General features: G+C 42.4%; 1 protein-coding gene across 2 annotated transcripts in view; it reads left to right on the top strand.

Moving 5' to 3' along the window:
• The first annotated feature begins 2,319 nt into the window (after positions 1-2,319).
• LOC120027586 (zinc finger protein 438-like) overlaps positions 2,320-22,721 on the top strand; it is a 91,697-nt gene continuing 71,295 nt past the window's right edge. For both annotated transcript variants that reach the window (XM_038972569.1, XM_038972568.1), the window contains exon 1: positions 2,320-2,419. The gene's annotated coding sequence lies outside the window, so the exon portion shown is untranslated. The remainder of the gene's footprint in view (positions 2,420-22,721) is intronic.

Below are 22,721 nucleotides of genomic sequence, written 5' to 3'. Positions count from 1 at the left end.
TCACTGGAGCATGAGTTTCAACTTGACAGTGGACACATAAATACATAATTAACCAATATAAAAAAATGAATATTTCATCTTAAAGCATTTCATCTCAAAACATCAAACCTCTTCACTACACTGACATAATGAGCATGGTTCTGGAGCCTAAATTATTTTGTATTTATGGTAAGAGAGAATTGGCATGGGAATCTTTGCAAGATCACCCTCTATCTCCATAAAGCTGAGAAAAAAAAAATGACTAAGAAATGTAACCCCTTGTTTTGGGTCAAATTAATTGACATGAATGGCTGATTGCATATAAACTGTATTCAGGTATTCACCATAAGTAGCGGGGCTGCAGTTGGGCTGAGATACAAGCTCCAGATTGGAGAGAGATATAGTGGTGAGATAAAGAGCAGAGAAACGTACACTGTAAGATGGTGCCCTATCAGTCAGCTATGTAGGCATGTATCTGACTCGTAATGGGTAAGGATTACCTGACTAAATGGGCAAACCACATATCAGTCTGTCTCACTCCTCCTTCACCCTATCCCTCCATCCACAGAAGCTGCTTGTGATTACCAGCCTGAAAGGGTTTCTGTGAGCCGATCAATAGTGTCATTACTGCCACAGCCCAGCCCATTCTTAATTCTATTTAGTGATGAAGGTAAATAGAATTACCTTCACCTACAGATTAAGAGCGTTGGGTCAATAATAGAAAGGTCGCTGGTTCAAATCCTCCAGCCGACTAGGTGAAAAATCTGTCGATGTGCGCTTGAGCAAGGCACTTAACCCTGATTGCTCCTGTAAGTCGCTCTGGATAAGAACGTCTGCTAAATTACAAAAAATAAATAAATAAAAATGAAGCAAAGATTAAGGTATTGAACCCAAAAACTAGTAAAGTGCCATTTACCTTTCAAATGTTTTAAGTCTATTGTTCATAGGCACAGGACCTCTAAGCCAGATCCTGCTCAAATGGCAATAGTAACATATAATTACATATTAGGACATATTAGTAATTTAATAGGATCTCTGTGCATAGTTATCTGTTCTCGGGTCAATAATACAGTATGTCTGAGGGAAACATTTATGCTTCCTCAGTATTTCATTAGAAGCTAGTCACCTATATTTTTCACTTCCTGCTTTGGGAGATGTGAAATATTGATAAGCTGCCTCTGGTCCACAATCAGCATGAAATATAACAACACAGCACCACATCATTCATTATACACTACCTGTAACGGTGTTGCATCAACAGTAACAACATCCTATAGGAGGCAAACCATGCTTCAGCCTGTAATATGTGTTTTCGATAATAACATCTGTAACACTATATGTTGCATGTGGGACTGAGCGAGAGAATGTGTGTGTGCATGCATGTGCATGCGTGTGTGAAGGCGATTCCTCAGACTGTGAAAAGCCTCGCTCGCGCTGCCTCACTACACCGCCACAGCAGTGAGCAACACCACCTGCCAGGGACCATAACCTACAGGCTGTGACAGCGGTTAACTGAACAGGACATGTGTAGCCTGAAGTGACTCTGATCCCAGCAAAACTAATAACATCATGCTTGAATACATCCAGGGAGGCAGCAGCATATTGTTCTACACCATCGGGGAGTTGTTTGTTTGTGGAACGGAATAGCCTACACGTTGCAGAAGCAACATGGTGTGCTTCTATAATGGAAACTGTCATCAGAATAGCCTACTAATATACTATACTACTACTATTACTACTGTAACACAAAATAAGGATTCTCATAATTTGATATAACCTACTGTATTGTGTAATAGAAAAATATGAAAAAGAATGACGACGCCCAAACTGTTTGCGGTCCAACTACAGAAACTCACATTTAATTCTAAGACAGGACAGCATAGGCTACTTATTTATTGTGTATGCACAGATCTTGACCGGGAGCACAGAGCATTGCAGGGCTGTTCATCATAAATTCAAATACTGATTGAAGATTAAAAAACTGTCCGAATTTTTTTCAATCATACCTCTACTGTACTTGCAAGCGTCAAATCCTGTTTATATTGATACCTTGGAGGCTTACATTTCAAAGTCGCTGATTGGCTACATTTGACGAGCTTACCCAGTATTCTAAGAGACATACCATTTCACTCAAAAAGGGGGGTTCGGGACTATGCGATTGCAACACATTCCATTCTTTACAAAATGCATGAAAAATATCGAAATAAAATCAAACTATGTTTTCAGTTTATATTTGTCTCACTATTACCAATATAAATTTGAGTAAGATTTTGATTGAAAGAGCAGCGACTTACTACTCTCTCCCCCGTCATCCGTAGCTCGAGGTACAGCTCAAAATGGCTGTAGACAAACAGTTATGAAGATCTGCGGTTCTACAAGAAATGAATATGTCGCAATTGACAAATTAACGAAGAAGCCTCCAAAACAACCGGGGATACAGGTGAGATGTCTGAAAGTAACTCTACAATTTGTTTAAACCCTTTCACCGTTGGCAATAGAAAATAAATCCCAATGGTAATGAGCTTGTTATGCAATGATATTACGATGTTAATTTCAGCCAATAGGAAAGTAAGGATACAGAGGGAGCGATAGCAGGCTTCTTTGGCCTTTTCATAACATTGCATATCAGGAAAAACACACGCTACCAGTGTACAACCTGTGTGTTTAGGTGTGCGAAATAGCTGTGAATGTGTGCTTTCCACTGATTTTCAAACATGAAAGTCGTGCATATTCTTTTTGTGCCATGCATTTAGCTACAGTAGACTAGGTCATGTATCAACTCATGTCATAATGCATAGGGGTTTCCTCTAGTTACCACAGCCACAAAGTCAAAATTGGCTATATCGTAAAATGTCATCTTTGTTGTTGACTTTTGGTCTTAAGTTTAGGTTAGACATACAGGTTAACAGTGTGGTTAATGTTAGGTTTAAATCACATTTTAAGAAGATAAATTGTAGAAATAGGTGGGGGTTGTGATTTTGTGATTGTGGTAACTATTGACGACTGTCATATAGGTCAGTATTTCGTCCAAGGCACCTTCACGATCAGCCAACATTAGAAAACAGACTAGCTTTATTTTGCCATTCGTATTTGCAATTGGAAAAGCAATATGATAGGAATCATGTAACTGCGTGGCTACATCTAACTGTGCAGGTGCCAGAGAGATACAGTGGAACTGATAGTGGCCTGTAGACTAATCCCCAGTGCCACGGTTGAATAGGCAAATTGAATCATTTGTAAAAAAACAAAAAAAATCTAAACAGAAACGTTCACTACTTGTGCCATGAGTGGTTTTGTAAGAAGAGGAAATAGGAAGGCCACCAAAAATTCTGAAATCTCCATCCCCAACTACATCATTTCCCATCAAGATTGAACTGCCAAAGGGGGTGGAGTTGCCTGCAGAGTTCTGTTTTGCTATCCAGGTCTATGCCCAAACAGTTCAAGCTTCTACTTTTAAAAATCCACCTTTCCAGAAATAAGTCTCTCACTGTTGCCGCTTGTTATAGACCCCCCTCAGCCCCCAGCTGTGCCCTGGACACCATATGTGAATTGATTGCCACCCCATCCGTCTTCAGAGTTCATACTGTTAGGTGACCTAAACTGGGATATGCTTAACACCCCGGCCGTTCTACAGTCTAAGCTAGATGCCCTCAATCTCACACAAATTATCAAGGAACCTACCAGGTACAACCCTAAATCCGTAAACATGGGCACTCTCATCCTGACCAACTTTCCCTCCACATACACCTCTGCTGTCTTCAACCAGGATCTCAGTGATCACTGCCTCATTGCCTGTGTCCGTAATGGGTCCGCGGTCAAACGACCACCACTCATCACTGTCAAACGCTCCCTAAAATACTTCAGCGAGCAGGCCTTTCTGATCGACCTGGCCCGGGTATCCTGGAAGGATATTGACCTCATCACGTCAGTAGAGGATGCCTGGTTGCTCTTTAAATAAGCATGCCCCATTCCAAAAAATTTAGAACTAAGAACAGCCCCTGGTTCACTCCTGACTTGACTGCCAGCACAAAAACATCCTGTGGCGTACTGCATTAGCATCGAATAGCCCCCGCGATATTAAACTTTTCAGGGAAGTTAGGAACCAATATACACAGGCAGTTAGGAAAACAAAGGCTAGCTTTTTCAAACAGAAATGTGCATCCTGTAGCACTAATTCCCAAAAGTTTTGGGACACTGTAAAGTCCATGGAGAATAAGAGCACCTCCTCCCAGCTGCCCACTGCACTGAGGCTAGGAAACACTGTCACCACCGATAAATCTAGGACAATTAAGAATTTCAATAAGCATTTTTTTTTACGGCCGGCCATGCTTTCCACCTGGCTACCCCTACCCCGGCCAACAGCTCTGCACCCCCTGCAGCAACCTGCCCAAGCCCCCCCCCCCCCCCCCCTGCTTCTCCTTCACCCAAATCCAGACAGCTGATGTTCTGAAACAGCTGCAAAATCTTGATTCCGACACATCAGCTGGGCTAGACAATCTGGACCCTCTCTTCCTAAAATTGTCCGCCGCAATTGTTGCAACCCCTATAATTAGCCTGTTCAACCTCTCTTTCGTATCGTCAGAGATCCCTAAAGATTGGAAAGCTGCCGCGGTCATCCCCCTATTCAAAGGGGGAGACACTCTAGATCCAAACTGTTACAGACCTATATCCATCCTGCCCTGCCTTTCTAAAATCTTCGAAAGCCAAGTTAACAAACAGATCACCGACCATTTCCTGGCCAAGGCTTTCGACTGTCAATCACCGCATTCTTATTGGCAGACTCAATAGCATTGGTTTCTCAAATCACTGCCTCGCCTGGTTCAACAACTACTTCTCAGATAGAGTTTAGTTTGTCAGATTGGTGGGCCTGTTGTCCGGATCTCCGGCAGTCTCTATGGGGGTGCCACAGGGGTCAATTCTTGGGCCGACTCTTTTCTATGTATATATCAATGATGTCTTTCTTGCTGCTGGTGATTCTCTGATCCACCTCTACGCAGACGACACCATTCTGTATACATCTGGCCCTTCTTTGGACACTGTGCTAACAAACCTCCAAATGAGCTTCAATGCCATACAACACTCCTTCCATGGCCTCCAACTGCTTTTAAATGCTAGTCAAACTAAGTGCATGCTCTTCAACCGATTGCTGCCCGCACCCGCCCGCCCGACTAGCATCACTACTCTGTACGGTTCTGATCTAGAATATGTGGACAACTACTAATGGATAGGTGTCTGGTTAGACAGTAAACTCTCCTTCCAGACTCACATTAAGCATCTCCAATCCAAAATTAAATCTAGAATATGCTTCCTATTTCGCAACAAAGCCTCCTTCACTCATGCTGCCAAACATACCCTCGTAAAACTGACCATCCTGCCGATCCTTGACTTTGGCGATGTCATTTACAAAATAGCCTACAACACTCTACTCAGCATATTGGATGTAGTCTATCACAGTGCCATCCGTTTTGTCACTAAAGCCCTATATACTACCCACCACTGCGACCTGCATGCTCTCGTTGGCTGGCCCTCGCTACATATTCGTCGCCAAACCCACTGGCTCTAGGTCATCTATAAGTCTTTCCTAGGTAAAGCCCCACCTTCTCTCAGCTCACTGGTCACCATAGCAACGCCAACCCGTAGCACGCGCTCCAGCAGGTATTTTTCACTGGTCATCCCAAAAGCCAACACCTCCTTTGGCCGCCTTTCTTTCCAGTTCTCTGCTGCTAATGACTGGAACGAATTGCAAAAATCACTGACGCTGGAGACTTATATCTCCCTCACTAACTAGAAGCATCAGCTGTCAGAGTAGCTTACCGATCACTGCACCTGTACACAGCCCATCTGTCAATAGCCCACCCAACTACCTCATCCCCATATTGTTTTTTGTTGTTGCTCTTTTGCACCCCAGTATCTCTACTTGCACATCACCATCTGCAAATCTATCACTCCAGTGTTAATGCTAAATTGTAATTGTTATTTTGCCACTATGGCCTATTTATTGGCTTACCTCCCTAATCTTACTACATTTGCACACACTGTACATAGACTTTTCTATTGTGTTATTGACTGTACGTTTGTTTATCCCATGTGTAACTCTGTGTTGTTTTTGTCGCACTGCTTTGCTTTATCTTGGCCAGGTCGCAGTTGTAAACTGGCCTACCTGGTTAAATAAAGGTGAAATAATATAAGAAATATTTCTTAGCGCAATTTTATAATGATGCACTAGCCCAGGGGTGGGCAAACGTTTTGGCTTGAGGGCCACATCGGGATTTTGAAATTCAACCGAGGGCTGCATTTTTGGGGGACCAATTGTTTGTTCAAACAATTTGCGGGGGCCTCCTGGGTGGCGCAGCGGTCTAAGGCACTGCACCGCAGTGCTTGAGGTGTCACTGCAGACCCGGGTTTGATTCCAGGCTGTGTCACAGCTGGCTGTGACTGGGAGACCCATGAGGCGGCGCACAATTGGTCCAGCGTCGTCTGGATTAGGAGAGGGTTTGTCAGGCCGAAGATTTCCTTGTTCCCATCGCGTTCTAGCACCTCCTGTGGCGGGCCGGGCGTAGTGAACGCTGACACGGTGTTTCCTCCGACAGATTGGTGCGTCTGGCTTCCGGGTTAAGCGGGCATTGTATCAAGAAGCAGTGCGGCTTGGCTGGGTCTTGTTTCGGAGGAGGCACTGCTCTCGACCTTCGCCTCTCCCGAGTGCCATCGCTGCTACTCCCGTATGGACAAGGCTGTAACTACCAATTGGCTACCACGAAATTGGAGAGAAAAAAGTACTTTGCCCATCCCTTGCACGAGCGGCAACCCGCCTTGTGGGCGGTAGATCATTGGATCTCGTTAATTAGATTGAATTGAAATTCATCTTTGAGGACTGCAAATAGAAATACAGTTTATTTATGCTTACTAATAAGCCATTGTCAACTTCCCGTCCGTGGTTATTTTGCTCACTGTCACCCTATGTTTACATGTGATTGATTTCGTACAGAAAAATCAATTTGTTTAAAAATGCAACTGGGGCCATGTAAATAACTGTTAGGCTACTCATTTTGAATCCACCAGTGGCACCTTGTGTGACCATAAAAGTCTGTGTGCAACCAGACAGGCACAATAAAATAATTTTGTTGCAAAAGTTACTAACCTGCCGTCAGCTAAAATGGCAAGGGAACTCCTCACTCTGTGCAAAGCGTCGAATTAATATCTCTCTGAGTTTTCACTGTTTTTTTGTAGAACCACGTGCAACTGGGCACAGACATTTCTAAGATGCTTTTTTTCAGAGATTCGTGAATGAAGAAAGTATCGCCATTAACAAGGTCATTGAAATATTCCATGCAATGCTTTCCATTAGCGAACCTGTAACGGGTATGGAGAATCACATACAGTTGAAGTCGGAAGTTTACATACACTTAGGTTGGAGTCATTAAAACTCGTTTTTCAACCACTCCACACATGTCTTGTTAACAAACTATAGTTTTGGCAAATCTGTTAGGACATTTTCTTTGTGCATAACACAAGTAATTTTTCCAACAATTGTTTACAAACAGATTATTTCACTTATAATTCACTGTATCACATTTCCAGTGGGTCAGAAGTTTACATACACTAAGTTGACTGTGCCTTTAAACAGCTTGGAAAATTCCAGAAAATGATGTCATGGCTTTAGAAGCTTCTGGTAGGCTAATTGACATAATTTGAGTCAATTGGAGGTGTACCTGTGGATGTATTTCAAGGCCTACCTTCAAACTCAGTGCCTCTTTGCTTGACATCATCGGAAAATCAAAAGAAATCAGCCAAGACCTCAGGAAAAAAGTTGCAGACCTCCACAAGTCTGGTTCATCCTTGGGAGCAATTTCCAAACGCCTGAAGGTACCGTGTTCATCTGTACAAACAATAGTATGCAAGTATAAACACCATGGGACCACGCAGCCGTCATACCGCTCAGGAAGGAGACGCGTTCTGTCTCCTAGAGATGAATGTACTTTGGTGCGAGAAGTGCAAATCAATCCCAGAACAACAGCAAAGGACCTTGTGAAGATGCTGGAGGAAACATGTACAAAAGTATCTATATCCACAGTAAAACGAGTCCTGAAAGGCTGCTCAGCAAGGAAGAAGCCACTGCTCCAAAACCGCCATAAAAAAGCCAGACTACGGTTTGCAACTGCACATGGGGACAAAGATCATACTTTTTGGGGAAATGTCCTCTGGTCTGATGAAAATTAAATAGAACTGTTTGGCCATAATGACCATTGTTATGTTTGGAGGAAAAAGGGGGAGGCTTGCAAGCTGAAGAACACCATCCCAACCGTGAAGCACGGGGTTGGCAGCATCATGTTGTGGGGGTGCTTTGCTGCAGGAGGGACTGGTGCACTTCACAAAATAGATGGCATCATGAGGGAGGAAAATTATGTGGATATATTGAAGCAACATCTCAAGACATTAGTCAGGAAGTTAAAGCTTGGTTGCAAATGGGTCTTCCAAATGGACAATGACCCCAAGCATACTTCCAAAGTTGTGGCAAAATGGCTTAAGGACAACAAAGTCAAGGTATTGGAGTGGCCATCACAAAGCCCTGACCCCAAATCCTATAGAAAATGTGTTGGCAGAACTGAAAAAGCGTGTGCGAGCAAGGAGGCCTACACACCTGACTCCATTACACCAGCTCTGTAAGGAGGAATGTGCCAAAATTCATCCAACTTATTGTGGGAAGCTTGTGGCAGGCTACCCAAAACGTTTGCCCCAAGTTAAACAATTTCAAGGCAATGCTACCAAATACAAATTGAGTGTATGTAAACTTCTGACCCACTGGGAATGTGATGAAAGAAATTAAAGCTTAAATAAATCATTCTCTCTACTATTATTCTGACATTTCACATTCTTAAAATGAAGTGGTGATCCTAACTGACCTAAGACAGGGAATCTTTTACTAGGATTAAATGCCAGGAATTGTGAGAAACTGAGTTTAAATGTATTTGACTAAGGTGTATGTAAACTTCTGACTTCAACTGTATTCTGTTAACAATTCTGTAGCAAGGTTAAATTAGCCATCATTCAACAGATTCAAAATGGGCCTACAAACGCTTATCAATTGCGTTATGAAAGCTGAATCTCCAATAATAACCATGCCATTCCAAACACAGAAACCGTAAAAAACTAAATAAATACAAAACCCAGCCCATTATAAAGTGGCCTGTGGAATGTAAGAGGACGGCACGCTTCTTTTGATTCTAAAATGAAGGAAATCGGTACAAAATTGTAGATCAGCCCGCAGCATATTATAATATAGATGTTGTAAACATGTTCCCCTTAAAACATTGCATTTCCTATTTCATGATGACAGAGAAAATAACTGAATTTAGTCAGATGAATGGCGGTTGGCCTAGGCATAGATGTGAGGAGAAACATTGAATATGCACACTCAGTGTTTCTGAGGACACACCAAGAGAGGGAGGCCTATAATGTGATTCACTGAGGTGGATTTATGATGGCAGGGTGGAAAAGGGGGAACTTTCCACTAAGGAAGAGCCATTTAAAATCTTAGCCCAAGACAAAACGATGAAGATGTCAGCTTCCATGTTTGTGTTGTGTTCCAGGGTGATATCCTTACCATATCGCTTTTATTTTGCTTTCCATGAAGCAGCATGTGGACAAATAGGCCTACTCCGATCTCTCTATCGACTGGACCACAGCCTGTATGTTTCATAGCTACGAATAGCATGTGGTGCTAATGATACCCTATATATATGAATTAGAGGTCGACCGATTAATCGGAATGGCCGATTTAATTTGGGCCGATTTTCAAGTTTTCATAACAATCGCAAATTGGTATTTTTGGACACCGATTTGGCCGATTTTTAAAATGTATTTTTATTTATTTATTTATTTTTATACACCTTTATTTAACTAGGCAAGTCAGTTAAGAACACATTCTTATTTTCAATGACGGCCTAGGAACGGTGGGTTAACTGCCTTGTTCAGGGGCAGAATGACAGATTTTTACCTTGTCAGCTCGGGGATTCAATCTTGCGACCTTACGGTTAACTAGTCCAACGCAGTGCGCATTCGCGAAACAGGACTGTCGTTGCTCCAACGTGTACCTAACCATAAACATGAATGCCTTTCTTAAAATCAATACACAAGTATATATTTTTTAACGTGCATATTTAGTTAATATTCCCTGCTAACATGAATTTCTTTTAACTAGGAAAATTGTGTCACTTCTCTTGCAATAGAGTCAGGGTATATGCAGCAGTTTGGGCCGCCTGACTCGTTGCGAACTATTTCTTCCTAACAAAGACAGCCAACTTCGCCAAACGGGATGATTTAACAAAAGCGCATTTGCGAAAAAAGCACAATCGTTGCACGACTGTAGCTAACCATAAACATCAATGCCTTTCTTAAAATCAATACACAGAAGTATATCTTTTTAAACCTGCATATTTAGCTAAAAGAAATCCAGGTTAGCAGGCAATATTAACCAGATGAAATTGTGTCACTTCTCTTGCGTTCATTGCACGCAGGGTCAGGGTATATGCAACAGTTTGGGCCTCCTGGCTCGTTGCAAACTAATTTGCCAGAATTTTACGTAATTATGACATAACATTGAAGGTTGTGCAATGTAACAGGAATATTTAGACTTATGGATGCCACCCGTTAGATAAAATATGGAACGGTTCCGTATTTCACTGAAAGAATAAACGTTTTGTTTTCAAGATGATGAGTTTCCGGATTCAACCATATTAATGACCTAAGGCTCGTATTTCTGTGTGTTATTATGTTATAATTAAGTCTATGATTTGATAGAGCAGTCTGACTGAGCGATGGTAGGCAGCAGCAGGCTCGTAAGCATTCATTCAAACAGCACTTTCGTGCGTTTTGCCAGCAGCTCTTCGCAATGCTTCAAGCATTGCGCTGTTTATGACTTCAAGTCTATCAACTCCCGAGATTAGGCTGGTGTAACCAATGTGAAATGGCTAGCTAGTTAGCGGGGTGCGCGCTAATAGCGTTTCAAACGTCACTCGCTCTGAGACTTGGAGTAGTTGTTCCCCTTGCTCTGCATGGGTAACGCTGCTTCGAGGGTGGCTGTTGTCGATGTGTTCCTGGTTCGAGCCCAGGTAGGAGCGAGGAGAGGGACAGAAGCTATACTGTTGCACTGGCAATACTAAAGTGCCTATAAGAACATCCAATAGTCAAAGGTTAATGAAATACAAATGGTATAGAGAGAAATAGTCCTATAATTCCTATAATAACTACAACCTAAAACTTCTTACCTGGGAATATTGAAGACTCATGTTAAAAGGAACCACCAACTTTCTCAGGTTCTGAGCAAGGAACTTAAACGTTAGCTTTCTTACATGGCACATATTGCACTTTTACTTTTTTCTCCAACACTCTGTTTTTTGCATTATTTAAACCAAATTGAACATGTTTCATTATTTATTTGAGGCTAAATTGATTTTATTGATGTATTATATTAAGTTAAAATAAGTGTTCATTCAGTATTGTTGTAATTGTCATTATTACAAATAAATGTAAAAAAAAATGGCGATTTTAATCGGTATCGGCTTTTTTTGGTCCTCCAATAATCGGTATCGGCGTTGAATAATCATAACCTCTAATATGAATGTATGTGGACACCCCTTCAAATTAGTGGATTCGGTTATTTCAGCCACATCTGTTGCTGACAGGTGTATAAAGTTGAGCACACAGCCATGCATTCTCCATAGATAGCACAATAGCCTTACTGAAGAGCTCAGTGACTTTCAACGTGGCACCGTTATAGGATTCTACCTTTCGAACAAGTCAGTTTGTCAAATATCTGCCCTGCTAGTGCTGCCCTGGTCAATTGAGAGTGGTGTTATTGTGGAGTGGAAATGTCTAGGGGCACCAACGGCTCAGCCGAGAAGTGGTAGGCCACACAAGCTCACAGAACGGGACTGCTGAGTGCTAAAGTGCGTAGCGTGTAAAAATCATCGGTCCTCAGCTGCAACATTCACTAGAGAGTTCCAAACTGCCTCTGGAAGAAACGTCGGCACAAAAGCTGTTCGTCGGTAGCTTCATGAAATGCGTTTCCATGGCCGAGCAGCCGCACACAAGCCTAAGATCACCATGCGCACTGCCAAGAGTTGACGGCTGGAGTGATGTTAAGGTCGCCGCCATTGGACTCTGGAGCAGTGGAAATGCTTTCTCTGGAGTGATGAATCAGGCTTCACCATCTGGCAGTCCGATGGATGAATCTGGGTTTGGCGGATGCCAGGGCAACGCTACCTGCCCCAATGCATAGTGCCAACTGTAAAGTTTGGTGGAGGAGGAATAATGATCTGCGAGTGTTTTTCATGGTTTGGTCCCCATAGTTCGAGGGAAGTTTGGGGAAGGCACTTAAATGTTTCAGCATGACAATGCCCCTGTGCACAAAGCGAGGTCCATACAGAAATGGTTTCTTGAGATTGGTGTGGAAGAACTTGACTGGCCTGCACAGAACCCTGACCTCAACCCCATCGAACACCTTTGGGATGAATTGGAACACCGACTGCAAGCCAGGCCTAATCACCCAACATCAGTGCCCGACTTCAATAATTCTCTTGTGTCTGAATGGAAGCAAGTCCCCACAGCAATGTTCCAACATCTAGTGGAAAGCCTTCCCATAAGAGTGGAGGCTGTTATTGCAGTAAATGGGGGACCGACTATATTAATGCCCGTGATTTTGGAATGAGATGTTTGACGAGTAGGTGTCCACATACTTTTGGTCACGCATTTCTTGTGTATCATGTTACACTAAAAAGGGATTCCCTCTGTTTTATTTTATTAATAAAGTCCAATACAGTACAGTGAAATCCAGTGGAAGTGTGGGACTCTGATCTATTGTAAACACACTCTGTTTGAAAGATGTGGAGCGCTTACTTTGGCATGTTAGGAGCTACAGTGTGGTTTCACATGTGGTGAGGAGATGACGGAGGAGGGGAGAGGGGAGAGAGAGGGAGGAGGGGTGAGGGGTGAGAGATGGAGGAGGGGTGAGAGGGAGGAGGGAAAGGGTTGAGAGCGGGAGAAGGGGAAAGGGGTGAGAGGGAGGAGAGAGGGGTCAGGAGGAGGAGGAGAGAGGGGTCAGGAGGAAGAGGGGAAAGGGGTGAGGAGGAGGAAGGGGGGGGTGAGGGTTGAAAGAAACTTGTCTGTTTATTTAATAATTCCGGTCAATTATGTCGGTATCGCCTATTTGTTGCAAGAACGAGTGCATTTATGCTTAGCTCTGCTCATCTCAACTCTGTAGACTTTTTCAATTATAAAGCTCACCCTTGTGTTTATTGTTGAAAGAACAAGAAGGTATGTTAGACGCGTGCCAAGTCTTTATGATAGAAGACAGGAGGTCGGTTCTGGAGAATAGTTAGGCTGTATGGGAGAAGTATCATATCATGGTATAAACTGAGAGCTGCTATGCAAGGTGAGACTATACCTACATGCCAAAGTATACACATCCATATACAGTACATTCTGTATTTTATGTGTAATGTGTTCTCAATGTTATGGTCATTGAGGTTGTAATCTTGCTGTCAAATGGGATATGAAGTTTTTCTTAGAAATGCACATTTTACAAAATGGTAAATCCAATCCAGTATTAACATTTTGCCAAAATTATATAGTCTACAATTTTTGCTGGATTTCCCTCAAGTCTCTTTGCCTATCAGCTTTAATGATGAAAACATCTGTAAACTTGACCAACCTGACCTACCTCAAGATGTTTTCTACCTGGAAGATGTTTCATGAAAAATTCTAGTGACTCAGCCCTACCTTAATCAGAAGGCCTTAATATCTATTCAGGCCTGCAGAGGAACAGCTTGTCAGAGGAAAAGGAAAGTGCATATAAGACTGAATAATGAATAAGGTCCATATTGTGGATGTCTGGATGTGGTACAGGTACAGAAATAGGCTAGTGAATGTTTCAGTCAGTCACTGGTTAGGCCTATATTGTGCTTCCTAGAAAATAGGGAATGAAATTTAAATTCAAGATGCTTCCTGACTTCGTAATAAAGGAATGCACGTCGTTTGGACGTGTATTTATGGTGACAGTTGACATTGTGTGATGTGAACGTGGTTTAACTTTCTGACAAGAACGTGTCAGTTTTTGACGTGCACTTTTAATAGAGGAGCTTTATACACTGAGTATACAAAACATTATAGACATCTGCTCTTTCCATGACAGACCAGGTGAATCCAGGTGAAAGCTATGATCCTTTATTGATGTCACTTGTTAAATCCGTGTCGATGAAGGGGAGGACACAGGTTAAAGAAGGATTTATAAGCCTTGAGACAGTTGAGAGATGGATTGTGTGCGTGTTCAGAGGGTGAATGAGCCAGACAATATTTAAGTGCCTTTTTGAACTGTCGTAGCGGGTTTCTGTAAGGAAAATGTGACCGGCAACATTTTAATTTACCAGAAATTTGAGAAATCTGCCGGACCCATATGCATTAGGTGCATAACCTGGTTAGGGCGTCCAACCACGGTGCTCATAATGACAGAAATCATATTTTTAGATTATAGTCATTCATATTAACAGAGCATGCAAGTCGAGGATGCAACGATGTCCAGTCCTTCTTACCGAATTCTAACTTGCAGTTTGAAGATGTTAGAATAACTGTCCATATCTAATTTTCCTCATTCAACAAGATGAGTAATGACTCAATCTACTATCCCCCACAGTAGAAAAGTTGATCTATTCTATTGGTCAGCTTGTGGAGAAAGAAATAGCCTGTTCCAAACAGACTCTGGGACAGTTGTGGGAAGATGGATCCCAAATTCATACAACCAGTAGGCCTAGGCTACATATAAAAGTATTTGGTTTGAAATATACTTAACTATCAAAAGTAAATGTAATTTCTAAAATATACTTAAGTATCAAAAGTAAAAGTATAAATCATTTCAAATTCCTTATATTAAGCAAACCAGATGGCATAATCTTCTTGTTTATTTACATTTACGGATAGCCAGGTGCACGCTCCAACACTCAGATATCATTTACAAACGAAGCATGTGTTTAGTGAGTCTGCCAGACTCAAGTGGTGAATTTTAGAATTTCTGTTCTTCTAAGCATTCAAAGTGTATTGAGTACTTCTGGGTGTCAGGGAAGTGAAGTATATGAAGTAAAAAGTATATAATTTTCTTTAGGAATGTAGTTAAGTAAAAGTTAGTAATGTACAGATACTGTAATGTATCTGTACATTACAGTATCTGTAACAGTACTGTAATGTATCTGTACAGTAATGTACAGATAGTAATGTACAGATACTAAAGTAGTACTTTCAAGTATTTTTTACTTAAGTACTTTACACCACTGGGTAGTACGTGCCATGCATACCGATTTGTGTCAAGAACTGCAACACTGCTGGGTTTTTCACGCTCAACAGTATCCCGTGTGTATCAAGAATGGTCCACCACCCAAAGGACATCCAGCAAACTTGACACAACTGTGGGAAGCATTGGAGTCAACATGGGCCAGCATCCCTGTGGAACGCTTTTGACACCTTGTAGAGTCCACGCCCCGACGAATTGAGGTTGTTCTGAGGGCAAAAGGGGGTGCAACTCAATATTAAGGTGTTCCTAATGTTTGGTGTACTCAGTGAATGTGACATCGTTATTTCAGTGGTTCGTTGTACAGTAATAGGCTGAACATACTGTATTTCCATGTAATTAACACGTTCTCTGGCGCCAGTTCTGAGCCACCATCAGTTGATAAGAGGAAACCGTGTGTCCGGTGTTCAGTAATGAAGTTGTAATAACAACATGAGAAAGCTGAAATGACGCCGACTCACGACCTCATGACATCCTGTTTCAGTCATAAAGGCAGAGAGCACGTGAAATGAAACCCTCTCTCATAATGTGAACTCGAAGCTCTGTTTAGTAAGGAAGGAGTCAAGGGAAATGCTGTAGTGATGACTGGGTCACCGGTGAGGAGAGGCAGAAAAGAGAATACTGTGTTTAGTTAGGATATGATAAGAAAGACGCTGTGGTCTAGATTCAAGTCGACGTTGGTCCATATAGGCTGGTAGAGATGCACATTGATAGCCTACATGTGCTGGGCTTTTCCCCTCTAAATACTCCGTTTTATTTACTCATATTTTTTCAAATCTATGCCTGCTAAGTCATTTACTTGCGCAAGCATTGGAGAAAACGTACATCTAGTTTGTTTCATGTAGGCATTTTGTTTTGAAATATGTCCGTGACATGATATGACATGGCATGCAGTAAGGTTGAATTCCATGCCCACTCCCTGTCATCTCTATGCAACTCCCTAGCCCAGCAGTGGGTGTGGCACGTGCGTGTGCTCAGAGGCAGGAGGGAGAAGTTTAGTTTATTTTCAACCTCCTGTCTCCAGGCTTCCTTTCTTTCTTTCTTTCTTTCTTTCTTTCTTTCTTTCTTTCTTTCTTTCTTTCTTTTCTTTATTTTCTTTCTTTCTTTCTTTCTTTCTTTCTTTCTTTCTTTCTTTCTCTCTCTCTCTCTCTCTCTCTCTCTCTCTCTCTCTCTCTCTCTCTCTCTCTCTCTCTCTCTCTCTCTCTCTCTGTGTTTCTCTTTGTTTTCTTGCTTTCTCTCTCCCTCTCGTTACCTCTCTCCCTCCATCCTCCTGCTATGATTTAGGCGTCAGCTTAGCTCACTCCCCCTCCCTACCTCCTTCTCTCTGGCTGGATCAGGTTACCCTGCCATTACTCAGACGTTCCCCAGCGCGGGTGCTCTGCGTCAGGGGTGGGGAGCCTGCCCTGCCGCAGTGTCTCACCGGTCCACTACCAGACCAGGCCGACTGCCTGGCGCATAGGGCAGACCACAGACGCCCCTGGTCAGTGGAGCCGCTCCAGCTATGGCACAGGCTCCGAGGAAAATGACACAGTCGGGTGAATGGTGGCTCAGCTGGCTCTCTATAAACCCCAGAGCTGTATTTCATGCTCTGTTACAGAGTAGGATGTGGACCTAGGAGCTAGCTAGGTTCTTTCATCCTGCAGTTTGAGAAATGATGATCATAGATCTCTTAGATGGTTTTATTTTAAATATACTTTTTGTGCTTGAATATAATTATTCTGGGTACATTGTTATAACTCCTAAGAAAGTATTTTGTTATTTTGCAAGATATTTTGCAGCTCGTGTAGGCAAGGCAACCCAGAATCTTGACTCCACTATTCTATTTAGAGGAAATGCCGTCCATGGAAGTCCGACCGCACAACAAGGCCTGCTCACAACGTCAGACAGAGATTTGTGGACCTCATCGTTTTATGGTTGCGTAATGTCGGGTCTCTTGACAAGTAAAATGTCTTGTTAAACCTTACACCACCCTACTCCCATAAAAGTGAGTGATGTAGGCCGTAGATGCGGGCCTTCCTGCCACTCTGTTAAGGATGGCCCTGCTGTAGTGCTGCTGCTGGGGGATGTGGGAACTGGGAAGCGATGGGATGTGAGTGGTCGGTCTGGACAGAGGCTTCTTGGTCAATGCATGACGCTGTAGGATTTTCACTGGCTGATCTTTATTGGCTGATAAATGGATGCTGAATGAAACCAAATATCTGAGAAGCTGTCCTGTGAGATATTGTAGTGTGTGGGATGTCTGCTGTGTGTGTGTGTGTGTGTGTGTGTGTCTCTGCTTGCACGTCGCGATTGTGTGTGTTACTAACAAGACTTCCAGGTCAGACTAGACCTGGGCCATTCCGTTCCTCCATTCCTTATTCTAGTCTATGATCGACAAATGCCTATGCATAATAGTTTCCCTGGGCAGACGGTTACCTAGGTTCGGGTTCACCAGACTATATGCATTATGTCACCAGCCAAGTTGAGCCAACAGCATCACAAGACACAGTAGCTTTAGCAGCATCTGATGATACAGGTCAGCCAGCCTATGGAAGGTAATACAGTGTAATTGAGAAGGGAAGCCATGTCGTCGGGGAGGCGGCGGGCTCGGGGCGGTGATCTGTTCATTCCTCATCTCTATAGTTGTTTTTCTAGTAATTAGACATCTGTGCTTGGGAATAATTGTCTAGTACCAAGGGAGCAAGAGACGGGTCCTGTGCCTGAGGGGTTGTCGGTTCTGTCACAGACAAAACAACGGGGCTGCAGACAGTCTCTTGTTTATTGCAGCCTGTTTCGTTGCCTTCCACTGTGTGCAGTGTGTGTGCATTCATGCATCATAATGTATGGCACAGCAGCATTATTTGCACAGTAGAGATGTTTTTATGTGATTTTTGTCTTGTAGAATTATAGATGGGGTTTGGAATATTTAGGACAACCTAGATCCAGGGTGTCTTTTTTGCCCCGAAGAGTTCAATTAGACAGCAGGAAGATTATTCTCTCTCTCAGATCTTAGAATTCATAGGCAACAAGGAGATCTTCCGTTTCTGTGATCTTATTCCAGAAAGTCTTTCTGATTACGGTGCATCGTTCTGCTGATGTTTTGAAATCAGGCTGTTAATATCACTAGGAATGAAGCGGACAGTTTAATAGATACAAACTGCTGCATCTGGACATTTTGGGGCTGAATTTTGAGATGAATAGTCCCTTGCCTTGTTTTGTTAGAAGAGGGAGATCCCACTCCTGGGGCCTCGTTTATCAACCGGGCGTACGCATAAATCGGCGCGTAAACCATGCATGGGATGATTTTCACGCAAAGTGTGAAATATCAGTATGAACGTTTGCTTGAGAGTGCAAGTAAATGTATGCACAGCCATGACTATGAGTAGCACAGTGCCAAGTGGTGGAATAAGGGAACTGCTTGTCAAGCATAGAATGGGGAAATGATATGTTGAAATTGTGAGAGTAATAATTAAATAATTTTTTGATTTCATTGTATTTCCATTGTGAATTCAACATACTGTATCTTGGCATGCTTTATAATTTGACCACATCATCAGTACATTTGTTACAATAATTATCCATATAAAGTACAGTAATTTGTTAAATGAGAGGTACGTGTGAAAGTGAAACCATTGTTGACATACTATAAAAGACTGAGATAATGGGAACTAGACAGAGAGATGCCTGATCTTGCTCTGTTTAAAGATTTGGCCAACGCTGCATCTTGCAGAGAGCATGTTTTTAAAGACCGGTGGGACATTTTCTGCAGAAAGTACAGATTTGCTCATCAGCTATCGTTTCCAAAAAACCATTTTTATAGGATTTTTGCGAGGATTTAAGAAATACCTAGTTTAAAAAGGCGAACAAATGCCATTTCGGTGCACATCTAAGTGCTATCCACCCTCAGGTATTTGGCAACGGGCACTTTTCAGCAGGAGCTTGTTGACCGTCATCTCTCAGCCCTCGATGAGCCAATGTTTTGGATGCAATCATCAGCAAAACAAACAGTAACACATACAATTTCCATACACCATGGCACAACAGGTTGAAGTCAAGAGGTATTTCTTTGCCATGATGCCATCAATGGGTTCTCTAATACGAACAGAGCAATAGACGGCACCCACATCTCCATAAAATCACCATCACAAAACCATTTCAATTATGTGAACAGAAAAGGCTTCCACTCTTTTTGTGCAGGTGATGCGCAAAAGACGCTGATGAATTCGGTGGCCGGGTGGAACGTATGATTCGTTCATTCTGCAGAACAGCAATGTTGGCCTATACTCTTACAGGAGGGAGCTGTTGAGAATGGATGGCTTATTGATGAATGTTGTCTACTTATTTGAAGTATATTTCCCGTTGCTGAAGCAACTTGATTGAATTGGTCCTCTCTTTGTAGCTATGTTTTTATTTTTACTGGTCAAGCCACAACTGATCGAGCCAAATAAAACCTTTTGGTTGTACTCAATCTCTGACACTAGCACCTCTATTCAGTGGTGGGAAAAGTACTCAATTGTCATACTTGAGTAAAAGTGAAAGTCACCCAGTAAAATACTACTTGAGTAAAGGTCTAAGTATTTGGTTTTAAATATACTTAAGTATCAAAAGTAAATGGAATTGCTGAAATATACTTAAGTATCAAAAGTAAAAGTATAAATCATTTTAACTTCCTTATATTAAGCAAACCAGATGGCACAATTATTATATCTATTTTTTTATTATTGACGGCTAGCCATGGGCATACGCCAACAGTGGGGATGTTCTCTTGATAAGTGTGTGAATTGGATCATTTTCCTGTCAAAATGTAACGAGTACTTTTGGGTGTCATGGAAAATGTAAGAAGTACATTATTTTCTTTAGGAATGTAGTAAAGTAAAAGTTGGCAAAAATATAAATAGTACAGATACTTTAAAATACTACTTAAGTAAAAATACCCCAAAAAACTACTTAAGTACTTTATACCACTGCCTCTTTCAGTTTTGGAATTTCAAATTTTTCTTTGCTTTCTTTGGATGCGCAGTTGTATTTCATGGTACGGCATTGTATATTCCCAACGGGTTAAAGGAATGATTTTGACCATATATGGTTAAGGTCGTGCACGAGCACTGAGGCTGAGAACCATTGGTAAATAACAATTGTTATCTCCTTTCAGTATGCGTATGATGCTCGTAGGATTTTTTTGAATAATCATACTTTTTCTATGCATACGTACGACCATTCTAAATTCCATTCGTAAGTAGTATTTTAGATTTGTTTCTACGCAATATTTTTAGGTGAGGCCCTTGGCCTCGTTGTGATGAAGTATGATCACTCCCTGGCTGCAGTTCGACTCATTCACCCAGCACTGTGGAGAGAGCGACTGAATATTCCCTCAGATCCAGTACCTGGCATGATGGCTCAGCCTCTCCCTCCTTAGAGTGAGAGACCTGGCAGTGCATTAAGGCAGGCCTTCAGCTACACCTCAGTTCAAGTTGGACACACTAAGCCTTCTACAGCTCACATGAGACTTCTAAATTACTGCTTTTCATGACCAGAAAAGTGATTCAGAAGTTTTAGGAGTTTTTGTCTGTTGTTGTGTTTTTCCTGTCTTAGAGGCAACAGACCCTTGTAACGTGCGTGTGCGCGCACACACACACACACACACATGCACACACACCACACTGTAAGGGTATGAGACCAACCTTGAAAAAGGTACAGCGAGCCTTAGGGTTAATGTTAAACTGCTGGAATACATTATTTGGTATGTTTTAGAGCAGAGATGGCGAGGCTCAGCATGTACCTGTCAGTGTTAAATGATTGCTCATTTCCTGCGGAGGGAGAATGGAGTAATAGCATGCAGCTGGCTCAGCTGGACCTTACCTTCTCCTGCACTCTATCGCTCTCTCTCTCACAATGCATTTCCACATAACATGTTGGGGGCAATGAAACAACGGAGCCCCATTTCATTTTCAATGGAGGGAAGTGAAGTGAGCGGGGGGCGATGCGAGCATGGGCGAGGGAGCATGAACAGGGCAGGACCAAAGTAGGGGAAAGCTGAACTTTATGCAAATACTCAGTGATATCGTGACACTATTGACCAATCGAAGCTCATTATAACTTCCAGACGCTACTGGATTGGCTGTTGATACTAGCCTAGCCTGCTTGCTAGCACCCACATGAAGGCGAAGCTAGAGTGGCTATGCGAATGATCGTGTTATGTGGAAATCCCCTCTTACTCCTCCTTCTCATTCTCTTGCTCTCGTCTTTCTCAGTCTTTCCAGTCGTTGCTAGCTCTCACCATAGCAGGCCATGTGACCAAGCGTGACACTCCTTGGGCAGGTCTTTATTAGAAAAGGGAATGTTTTCTCAATAACCTTCCTGTTTAAATGAAGGTAATAAACACCTCTCTCATGCTATGGTGTATGCTGCTAGTCTGTGACCAACAGACATGGTCAATTTACTGAGACAAGTAACGTTGTGATGGCCTGAGAAAGGTAACTCAACCGATCCATCTGGTCCATTTATCCAATGAATAATAAACCCATTTGGATTTACTTAACACCGATTTCTCCATGGTCTCTTACATCTATCCTTATTCTTCCTACGGCCGCTTTCCTCTTGATTAGCTAAATGCTTCATTGATCCGCCAGGTGAGAAGTTTATGGAGGAACCATATTTATCACAAGCTTTCCTGAGAATTTTTAAATGTATATTATTTAAACCTCATTTAACACGGCAAGTCAGTTAAGAACAAATTCTTATTTACGATGACGGCCTACCCCGGCCAAACCCGGAACACGCTGGGCCAATTGTGTGCTGCCCTATGAGACTCCCAATCACGGCCGGTTGTGATACAGCCTGGAATCTAACCAGGGTCTGTAGTGACGCCTCTAGCATTGAGATGCATTGCCTTAGAACACCGCGCCACTAGGGAGCATCATACAGGAAGGATGTTGTCTGCCTCTCTCTGCCACAAGCCGGCCCTTTTTCATCAGAAAACGATCAACGTAAATCCAGGGAATGTGACCGTCCTATAAGTCTGCAATACTGAACAAGTAAAAGCTGATCAGTTCACGTTTCTACCCACTGGAATTAGAGACGGGCTATTATTACAGAGCTTGTATGTGCTGAAGGTGGGCTTTTTCCTCCAAATGTCAGCAAAAGACAGACTTGATAATCAGTGTGAGGATGTAGAACTAGGCTACATTTTCAATGTCCTGAGATTGTGTAAAAGCGACATGACTCACGTTTTCCCTGAGAATCACAGCTAATTAAGAAAGTAATTAAGATTGTAATCTTTGCAGAGACAGAGAGCAAAATCCCCAAATTGTCTATATTCAAATCAACCTTCAAAAGGAAATCCCGGCTCCATTCATGAAAGGGGGCAGAATTAAACCGTAACAATCACATTTTCTCTTTTTATATTCTGCCCTTTCCTGCGTCACCCGGG

Source organism: Salvelinus namaycush, chromosome 33, assembly GCF_016432855.1.
Source record: "Salvelinus namaycush isolate Seneca chromosome 33, SaNama_1.0, whole genome shotgun sequence".
In the NCBI taxonomy this organism is placed as follows: domain Eukaryota; kingdom Metazoa; phylum Chordata; class Actinopteri; order Salmoniformes; family Salmonidae; genus Salvelinus; species Salvelinus namaycush.
Note: the sequence above shows the minus strand (reverse complement) of the source record. Positions and strands in the feature narration are given on the sequence as shown.